Below are 9,999 nucleotides of genomic sequence, written 5' to 3'. Positions count from 1 at the left end.
ACTGCCGGTCCTGTGTGTGTGAGTAAGTGCAGCGTGGCCGCAGCAGGTGCGGACACAAATTGTTTGTTGCGGTGAGTTTGCTGAAAGTAACTTTAATGTCAACGGAGATCACTCAGAAAACGTTCCGCAAATATTAACCTTTATTCCGTCCCTAGAGCCAGCGTACAAATGTGTGCGTGAGGGTGAGACTGTATCAGCGTCGGCATAAATGCGCGCTGTAATCTTCAGTCATAAGAGTAATACTTGTAAGTAATGCGCCGGAACAATTAACAGAGTCTTCACTATTGTGTGCGTGACATTAAGTTAAGTTGTCTTTTCCTGTTTTAGTAATTGCTCTCAAGACAATAAGGACGGCGTGGATCCCTGCTTTATTTTAAATGAATTAAAGGTATGACATAATGATGTGTTTTATGATTGTCAATGTTTTCAAACATTTTGATAAACTGGTTTAAATTGTGTGAACTAACTACAACAAGTTTGTTTTATAGGGCTGCCTTATTTGACCTTATTTAAATTTAGTTTCTTTCTGATTTATTGGTTTGATTATTGTGCTTTTTGTTTTATTTTATTTTGTTCTATGGGAATGTGCAATATGGTTGACTGGTACGTATTAAATAAATTGTATATTTCTGAAATCACAGCCTCTTCTGCTGATGTTTTAATGTTCCTGACAGGACGGTGATTCTTATAGGCTGCAGGGAGTCGGCGAAGTCTATTTAGGGACCCCGTAACTCTTCCCTTCTCCCCCTCTCTCTCTCCCCCCACTGCCGGTCCTGTGTGTGTGAGGAAGTGTTGCGTGGGCCGAGCAGGGATGGATTTATAAAAGAGTGCGTAGGATTCTTACTAAAAGTGTGCTTATGCCCAAAAGCAGGAAATGGCGTAAGCCAAAGCTAATTCCGATTTATAAAACCGTGCGCACGCAAAACCTGAACTCCAAATCCGCTCTCCACACGCTCAATTTCTACTATAAATGGTCAATGCATAGCACGTCACGAATATTAAATTATGAAGCTGACCAATGGTTTTCCACCGCGAGTCCTGACGGAGGCACGGCATCAAGCGATGTGAAGAGGAAGTAAAACTTTCAGACACTGACATCGAGGTGTTTGTTAGTGAGATGGAGGTGAAGAGCGACTTATGGGACAGCTGTGATGTCACTAATAAAGGAAATACACTGATACTCTGCCGCTGCTGCTGTGGATAACACAATGTGTGAGAATAGAAATCGCTGAACCCTCGCTTACTCCTCATCCTTCCATTCGCATGCACACATCGTCCAGAACCCCCCACCGGGGTCACGGTAGTATTTATCCATTTAGAGAATCGGACCGCTTCCCTCACATCAGTGGATCCTTGCCTCCACTCTGGGATCTTATTTGGAAAGTTTATTCATTTCTTGTAAGTGATCTCCTGTGCGCTCTGCCCGCTCTCTGTGCGCTCTGCGCCACTGCGCTCTCTGCGGTCTGCGCGCTCTGCTGAATTATGTTGAATTTCATTTAAAACAATAATAAACAGACAAATAAATTTACATGACAATTGTTTACAGTGCGGGAGTTACACTCCAACAGAACGCATCACACTCGCGCTGTGGGTTTTACGCGGTGTCATTGCCGCCGGTCTACGGGGAGTATGACGGAAGTTGCATGTGCGCAGGACATCAGCTCCTGTGGAAACCAACCCAGTCTCATCAGAAAACGTTCAATGGCAACGTTGGTCCACTTGGAACGACGTTACCATCTCACAATCTGAGAGGCCAGATTGTGAGATGGTAACATTTAGTCCTCCCATTGTTTTGCATTGGCGTGTTCTCAGGTCACGTGACTCTCAAGCTCCCGTCTGCGGAGAGGAAAACATGGCGGAGATTCCTTGTTTTTTCAGATAAAAATATAATTTTGTAACTTAGTTTGGGCATAAAAATACATTCTGACACCATTTCTAGCGAGAAATGTGCTCTTTGCTTCCACAGTCTTCAGCCAGTTCGTGCTTATGATAAATATTTTAATAGTTATCACGCATGTGTTTATCGTTGCTATGACGGTTGCCATGCCACCACGGCGCAGCGTGGTGTTTAAATCACCGTCCCTGCGTGGTGTCCTTCAGTGATCGTGAATGTTATTCATGTTATATAATAGTAATATTTGAGGCTAGATTACATCTCTAATGAGAAGGAACCTGCGAGTCTGTTCATACCGAGGCCGGCCCGAGTGCGCGAGCCGAGCGGCCCGAGCGGCGCGAGCCGAGCGGCCCGAGTGCGCGAGCGGACATGACGTATGGCTGTCGTAAAAACCCTATTTGTAAACAACCAGTCCTTTTAACTCGGGGCTGCGTCATAAACACGGCGCGCTTGGAAGACCACGATGTCATCTTCCTTCTGTCAGGTAAGTAGTTTATTGTTTTTAAAGATCGTTACGATCTAGGTTTACAGTCCGAGTGCGGAGAGAGTCCGTCAATCCACACTATGGACGCTGTTCATCAGCTAATACGCCATTGTTAGCCACATGCTTCAGCCCACGGTAGCCTGTGCTACCTGGGAGGTGAATACATGGTTGTTGAAACCAGTTCAAGACGCTTAGCTCATCATTGAGGGACGCTACAATATAAATATAAACATGAATTTGATTTATGAATGCTTTAGATTAATAAGGAGTGTATTTCTCTACTATTACTCCACAATATCAGGTCAATTTGGTTTAATGTATAGTATGCACTATGACAATAATGTTTCCATGTTATGGAGTTGTGATTCATTTTATAAAACAATTGCTATGTTCTGTTTTTTAATCAAGGAGGATCCCAGTGAAGCTACAGGAGTTTCATTAACGTCAACAACTTGGACCAAACAGTTTGTTTTGCTTGATGAAGAGCAGGAAGGGCAGCCTGGAGAGAAAGAGAAGCCGGGTTGAGCCCACTACCATCATCCACGTACCACGAGGAAGATGAGGGAGAGAAATGATCCTACCATTAAAGAGGTACTTTTAAGTTACATACCAGAAACACCATTTTATATAATGTGCTAAATATACATTTTATTACATCCCCAAAGTACGCTTGCTGAAATACAAGTTTATATCACACTGAAAGAATTTTGATCAATCATGCTTCCCTGCTGTGATTGTTTAACTGGGAAAACAACTTTTTCCACAGGAAGGCAAGTAAATTTAAGGAATACATGTGCAAAGTTTTCCTCTGTTATGTATAATGATGACCCCCATCAAACATAATGTTAGCAATATTTACACCTTTTAATTTATACTGATTTATTTCTGTCTACATGTGTGAATTTGCCTTCATTAGTTTCAGAAAAGAGCGATGATGTATCGGTCAGTGGGCGGCAGCACGAGACTCCGCAAACTAGTCTGTAAGCAAAGCAGACGAAGGCATCGAGGTTGCGGCCTGCCATCATTGTTATTTTTGCTTAAGGGACTGAATATGTTTCATGCAGGAATATTAGCATTTCCCTTATATCTACCAAAACTGCTTGTTTCCCAGACTGCAGTTTTGTTTTGATCCGATGTGGTGTGCAAATACAACCGTATCTGCAATGGGTTGTGGGGCATTAACATTTGTAACTCTAATTTTGTTTTGACAGACTGTGAAAAGAACGTTGAGAACATCACCACTCTACAGGAAGACACAGTCCAGTAATGGGTGTCAGAATTTCAGTAGTGAACGACAGGTACTGTGGAAAAATGTGTGTCATTGTTGTACAATGTCCTTTGACTCTGTTTACACAAGGTTAACACAAAAAGGTTTGATTGTAAACTGATATTGGTATGAATTCATGTTATTCTCCTCTTCACAAGAAACAAACAATCCAAATTACCTGCAGAAAGCCCTTGATGGACGCTTCAGCTGCATCGTCAGACTGGCCAGACAGCAAGATGCCAACTTTAATGCCAATTTATTTGTGTAACATTCTGTGACCAAATGTATAGATAACTTTTTGTAGATTGTAAAAAAGATAACCCATTTATTAAAAAAAAACTACACTAGAATTACCGCACTGCGTTGTATGACTCCGCTAACCAGTGCAGTGTCCGTCTACATATTTCTACATATTTTCTCTCATATAAATGACACTGTGTCTCTTGACAACTGAAACCATAAGATGAGGTCAGTGTGGCCTTGACCTTTTGACTTTAACACAAATACACAGTTAGACAATCCGAAAACATACAGTTATGCCAAAATATATTTTGTTTCACATTCTAGATGGCATAAGCAGAGACATCAACTCAGGAAAAATATTTCTGTAGAAAAGAAAGCCCTGTACGTGTGTACGTATGTATACATACACACGTACAAACGCACTATTGAGACGTTTTGTTTTTTATCATATATTCTCAGGAAGGACTGATGCATTTACTGAGACGGGACGTGAGGGCCTACTCTGCGTGCTCAGAGTTCAAGCCCAGCAGGCTGCAGCGGTCCTGACATATTCCGGAACAGCAGCACAGTCTTTGGATGACTCCTCTGAAGATGAAAACATGGCGAGGTACTTCTCCACTGATGAAGAACTGTGAGGGCTGTGATTAGCTACACTCTCTTGCTACAAGGCTACTCTTACTACTCCCTGGCAGCCTTAGGAAGGCATTAGCTTGCTGTTGGGTAGCTGTTAGCTTCAGCATTTTTAGTTTTTAGCAGCTTGTGTGACGTTTATGTTTAAAACCAAAAAATCAGAGGGAACCATCTTCATAATGAAACACTATGGTTTGTTTGTGTGTCCTTCAGTTCTTCTCAAGAGAAGCAGTACAGGTGTGCCTCAGCTCCACGGTCCCTCCTGCAACCTCCGCTCCTGATGCTAACCTCATGTCTCCATCACACCAAGCAGCAGACCTGGATTGACAGACCTTTCTCCAGAGCTGCCCCCTCCCTCTGAAACCCCCCTCTCCAAAACACTATTTGTGTAGTTTTTAAAGTATTTTTTGCATGAGAATTGTTGATCATAACATTTCCAGCAGATGCCTTAATGTAATGTTTGTGCACAATAAATGACATTGATCATAACATATTGCTATTTCCTTGCACTTCTACACCATGATATTGTCAGATAAGATGCTGATTACATTAAAGCAGTGAATGCTCTTCTTTAAGCAACATAAACACACAATGATCCAATGGATCGGAAGTAGAATGGGCACATTACATTCTGTAGAGAATGCCTCAGTAATTGAAGTCAGAAAATAACTTTCTTTATCTGAGGTTCCAGTCATTTATAGTCACAGCAAAGCACACAGGTCTGGTTGTCTAAGTGGCGCCCATATCATATTGTTTAAGATGTGTAACATCAAGTTTGTGTATCAGTGCAAAATACATACCGTCATTAGTCAAGAGTTCACCCTCTTGTTTACACTAAATTTAGGTGACCCAGATGTTTCACAATGCAATCTGATAAGGTCTTATGAGAAACATTCTTAACATTAAAGAAATGAACACAGAGGATAGCAATAGATGTTTGACTCAAATCAGTAGCTGGTAATCAGCAGCCTGACTTTTTCAAACACATTAATACCACAATGAATGAGGCAGGGATTATCTATCAGAAATCAACTATATCGTCACATTAGGTTTCTCTTGAGCTCATTGGAATTACCTTCACATTCCACTCACTGTCACCTGAACCATACTGTTGTTTCTGTATCTACAGTGACTTTTAGGAAAACATGTATAAAGCAATGTATAAACAATAATACATCTCATTTATATAGAGCTTTTCAAGAAGTGCAAGTACTTAACTGAGGGACAGCTTATACAAACAATATATATGTCTTAAATCCATGTGATGGGACAGCCTCTCACTTGGATGTAAACCAATTTTAAAACACATTTACTTATACTGGAGATCTTTTAAATTAATGTCCCAGAAATGATTTCTGATGGAAAACCCCTGCCTCATTCATTGTAGTATTAATGTGTTTGAATAAGTCAGGCCGCTGATTATCAGCTACGGATTGAAGTCAAACATCTACTGCTATCCTCTGTGTTGATTTCTTTAATGTTAAGAATGTTTCTCATAAGACCTTATCAGATTGCATTGTGAAACATCTGGGTCACCTAAATTTAGTGTAAACAAGAGAGTGAACTCTTGACTAATGACGGTATGTATTTTGCACTGATACACAAACTTGATGTTACACATCTTAAACAATATGATATGGGTGTCCCTAGACAACCAGACCTGTGTGCTCTGCTGTGACTATAAATGACTGGAACCTCAGATAAAGAAAGTTATTTTCTGACTTAAATTACTGAGGCATTCTCTACAGAATGTAATGTGCCCATTCTACTTCCGATCCATTGGATCATTGTGTGTTTATGTTGCTTAAAGCAGAGCATTCACTGCTTTAATGTAATCAGCATCTTATCTGACAATATCATGGTGTAGAAGTGCAAGGAAATACCAATATGTTATGATCAATGTAATTTATTGTGCACAAACATTACATTAAGGCATCTGCTGGAAATGTTATGATCAACAATTCTCATGCAAAAAATACTTTAAAAACTACACAAATAGTGTTTTGGAGAGGGGGGTTTCAGAGGGAGGGGGCAGCTCTGGAGAAAGGTCTGTCAATCCAGGTCTGCTGCTTGGTGTGATGGAGACATGAGGTTAGCATCAGGAGCGGAGGTTGCAGGAGGGACCGTGGAGCTGAGGCACACCTGTACTGCTTCTCTTGAGAAGAACTGAAGGACACACAAACAAACCATAGTGTTAAATTATGAAGATGGTTCCCTCTGATTTTTTGGTTTTAAACATAAACGTCACACAGGCCGCTAAAAACTAAAAATGCTGAAGCTAACAGCTACCCAACAGCAAGCTAATGCCTTCCTAAGGCTGCCAGGGAGTAGTAAGAGTAGCCTTGTAGCAAGAGAGTGTAGCTAATCACAGCCCTCACAGTTCTTCATCAGTGGAGAAGTACCTCGCCATGTTTTCATCTTCAGAGGAGTCATCCAAAGACTGTGCTGCTGTTCCGGAATATGTCAGGACCGCTGCAGCCTGCTGGGCTTGAACTCTGAGCACGCAGAGTAGGCCCTCACGTCCCGTCTCAGTAAATGCATCAGTCCTTCCTGAGAATATATGATAAAAAACAAAACGTCTCAATAGTGCGTTTGTACGTGTGTATGTATACATACGTACACACGTACAGGGCTTTCTTTTCTACAGAAATATTTTTCCTGAGTTGATGTCTCTGCTTATGCCATCTAGAATGTGAAACAAAATATATTTTGGCATAACTGTATGTTTTCGGATTGTCTAACTGTGTATTTGTGTTAAAGTCAAAAGGTCAAGGCCACACTGACCTCATTTTATGGTTTCAGTTGTCAAGAGACACAGTGTCATTTATATGAGAGAAAATATGTAGAAATATGTAGACGGACACTGCACTGGTTAGCGGAGTCATACAACGCAGTGCGGTAATTCTAGTGTAGTTTTTTTTTAATAAATGGGTTATCTTTTTTACAATCTACAAAAAGTTATCTATACATTTGGTCACAGAATGTTACACAAATAAATTGGCATTAAAGTTGGCATCTTGCTGTCTGGCCAGTCTGACGATGCAGCTGAAGCGTCCATCAAGGGCTTTCTGCAGGTAATTTGGATTGTTTGTTTCTTGTGAAGAGGAGAATAACATGAATTCATACCAATATCAGTTTACAATCAAACCTTTTTGTGTTAACCTTGTGTAAACAGAGTCAAAGGACATTGTACAACAATGACACACATTTTTCCACAGTACCTGTCGTTCACTACTGAAAAACTGACACCCATTACTGGACTGTGTCTTCCTGTAGAGTGGTGATGTTCTCAACGTTCTTTTCACAGTCTGTCAAAACAAAATTAGAGTTACAAATGTTAATGCCCCACAACCCATTGCAGATACGGTTGTATTTGCACACCACATCGGATCAAAACAAAACTGCAGTCTGGGAAACAAGCAGTTTTGGTAGATATAAGGGAAATGCTAATATTCCTGCATGAAACATATTCGGCCCTTTAAGCAAAAATAACAATGATGGCAGGCCGCAACCTCGATGCCTTCGTCTAATTTGCTTACAGACTAGTTTGCGGAGTCTCGTGCTGCCGCCCACTGACCGATACATCATCGCTCTTTTCTGAAACTAATGAAGGCAAATTCACACATGTAGACAGAAATAATCAGTATAAATTAAAAGGTGTAAATATTGCTAACATTATGTTTGATGGGGGTCATCATTATACATAACAGAGGAAAACTTTGCACATGTATTCCTTAAATTTACTTGCCTTCCTGTGGAAAAAGTTGTTTTCCCAGTTAAACAATCACAGCAGGGAAGCATGATTGATCAAAATTCTTTCAGTGTGATATAAACTTGTATTTCAGCAAGCGTACTTTGGGGATGTAATAAAATGTATATTTAGCACATTATATAAAATGGTGTTTCTGGTATGTAACTTAAAAGTACCTCTTTAATGGTAGGATCATTTCTCTCCCTCATCTTCCTCGTGGTACGTGGATGATGGTAGTGGGCTCAACCCGGCTTCTCTTTCTCTCCAGGCTGCCCTTCCTGCTCTTCATCAAGCAAAACAAACCGTTCGGTCCAAGTTGTTGACGTTAATGAAACTCCTGTAGCTTCACTGGGATCCTCCTTGATTAAAAAACAGAACATAGCAATTGTTTTATAAAATGAATCGCAACTCCATAACATGGAAACATTATTGTCAAAGTGCATACTATACATTAAACCAAATTGACCTGATATTGTGGAGTAATGGTAGAGAAATACACTCCTTATTAATCTAAAGCATTCATAAATCAAATTCATGTTTATATTTATATTGTAGCGTCCCTCAATGATGAGCTAAGCGTCTTGAACTGGTTTCAACAACAATGTATTCACCTCCCAGGTAGCACAGGCTACCGTGGGCTGTAGCATGTGGCTAACAATGGCGTATTAGCTGATGAACAGCGTCCATAGTGTGGATTGACGGACTCTCTCCGCACTCGGACTGTAAACCTAGATCGTAACGATCTTTAAAAACAATAAACTACTTACCTGACAGAAGGAAGATGACATCGTGGTCTTCCAAGCGCGCCGTGTTTATGACGCAGCCCCGAGTTAAAAGGACTGGTTGTTTACAAATAGGGTTTTTACGACAGCCACACGTCATGTCCGCTCGCGCACTCGGGCCGCTCGGCTCGCGCACTCGGGCCGCTCGGCTCGCGCCGCTCGCGCACTCGGGCCGCTCGGCTCGCGCCGCTCGCGCACTCGGGCCGGCCTCGGTATGAAAAGACTCGCAGGTTCCTTCTCATTAGAGATGTAATCTAGCCTCAAATATTACTATTATATAACAAGAATAACATTCACGATCACTGAAGGACACCACGCAGGGACAGTGATTTAAACACCACGCTGCGCCGTGGTGGCATGGCAACCGTCATAGCAACGATAAACACATGCGTGATAACTATTAAAATATTTATCATAAGCACGAACTGGCTGAAGACTGTGGAAGCAAAGAGCACATTTCTCGCTAGAAATGGTGTCAGAATGTATTTTTATGCCCAAACTAAGTTACAAAATTATATTTTTATCTGAAAAAACAAGGAATCTCCGCCATGTTTTCCTCTCCGCAGACGGGAGCTTGAGAGTCACGTGACCTGAGAACACGCCAATGCAAAACAATGGGAGGACTAAATGTTACCATCTCACAATCTGAGAGGCCAGATTGTGAGATGGTAACGTCGTTCCAAGTGGACCAACGTTGCCATTGAACGTTTTCTGATGAGACTGGGTTGGTGGAAACACACGAGCAAAGCGATGACGGAAGCGACGCTGATGGGATCGGTCCCAGAATTTCCTTGTGGTTAACTCTTTAGATTTGGAAGGGTCGAACATCAAAGCAGCAAACACAAAAACCTGAAGGGAACAACCTAAACTTAACTACTGAAATTAATGGAACCAAAAGACATGTTCCTATCCTGACTCCTCTTCCAGAAACAGGAGAAAAAATGGGTT

At 41.3% G+C, this 9,999-nt stretch overlaps 2 long non-coding RNA genes across 3 annotated transcripts; one reads left to right on the top strand and one right to left on the bottom strand.

The window, feature by feature from the left end:
• The first annotated feature begins 2,275 nt into the window (after positions 1 to 2,275).
• Positions 2,276 to 5,139, top strand: LOC128436344 (uncharacterized). Of its 2 annotated transcripts, XR_008338024.1 has the most exons (5): positions 2,276 to 2,378; positions 2,787 to 2,969; positions 3,590 to 3,676; positions 4,348 to 4,495; positions 4,732 to 5,139. It is a non-coding gene; the product is annotated as an uncharacterized LOC128436344 (long non-coding RNA). The 2 variants fall into 2 exon arrangements; XR_008338023.1 differs by having other exon boundaries at positions 3,590 to 4,495; positions 4,732 to 5,134.
• Positions 5,140 to 6,418: 1,279 nt separating this feature from the next.
• Positions 6,419 to 9,151, bottom strand: LOC128436347 (uncharacterized). Its single transcript, XR_008338026.1, has 5 exons — positions 9,037 to 9,151; positions 8,446 to 8,628; positions 7,740 to 7,826; positions 6,921 to 7,068; positions 6,419 to 6,684 (listed from the first exon to the last, which is right to left on the bottom strand). It is a non-coding gene; the product is annotated as an uncharacterized LOC128436347 (long non-coding RNA).
• Between the last annotated feature and the right edge of the window lie 848 nt (positions 9,152 to 9,999).

This window comes from Pleuronectes platessa, unplaced genomic scaffold (genome assembly GCF_947347685.1).
Source record: "Pleuronectes platessa unplaced genomic scaffold, fPlePla1.1 scaffold_38, whole genome shotgun sequence".
NCBI classification, from domain to species: domain Eukaryota; kingdom Metazoa; phylum Chordata; class Actinopteri; order Pleuronectiformes; family Pleuronectidae; genus Pleuronectes; species Pleuronectes platessa.
Note: the sequence above shows the minus strand (reverse complement) of the source record. Positions and strands in the feature narration are given on the sequence as shown.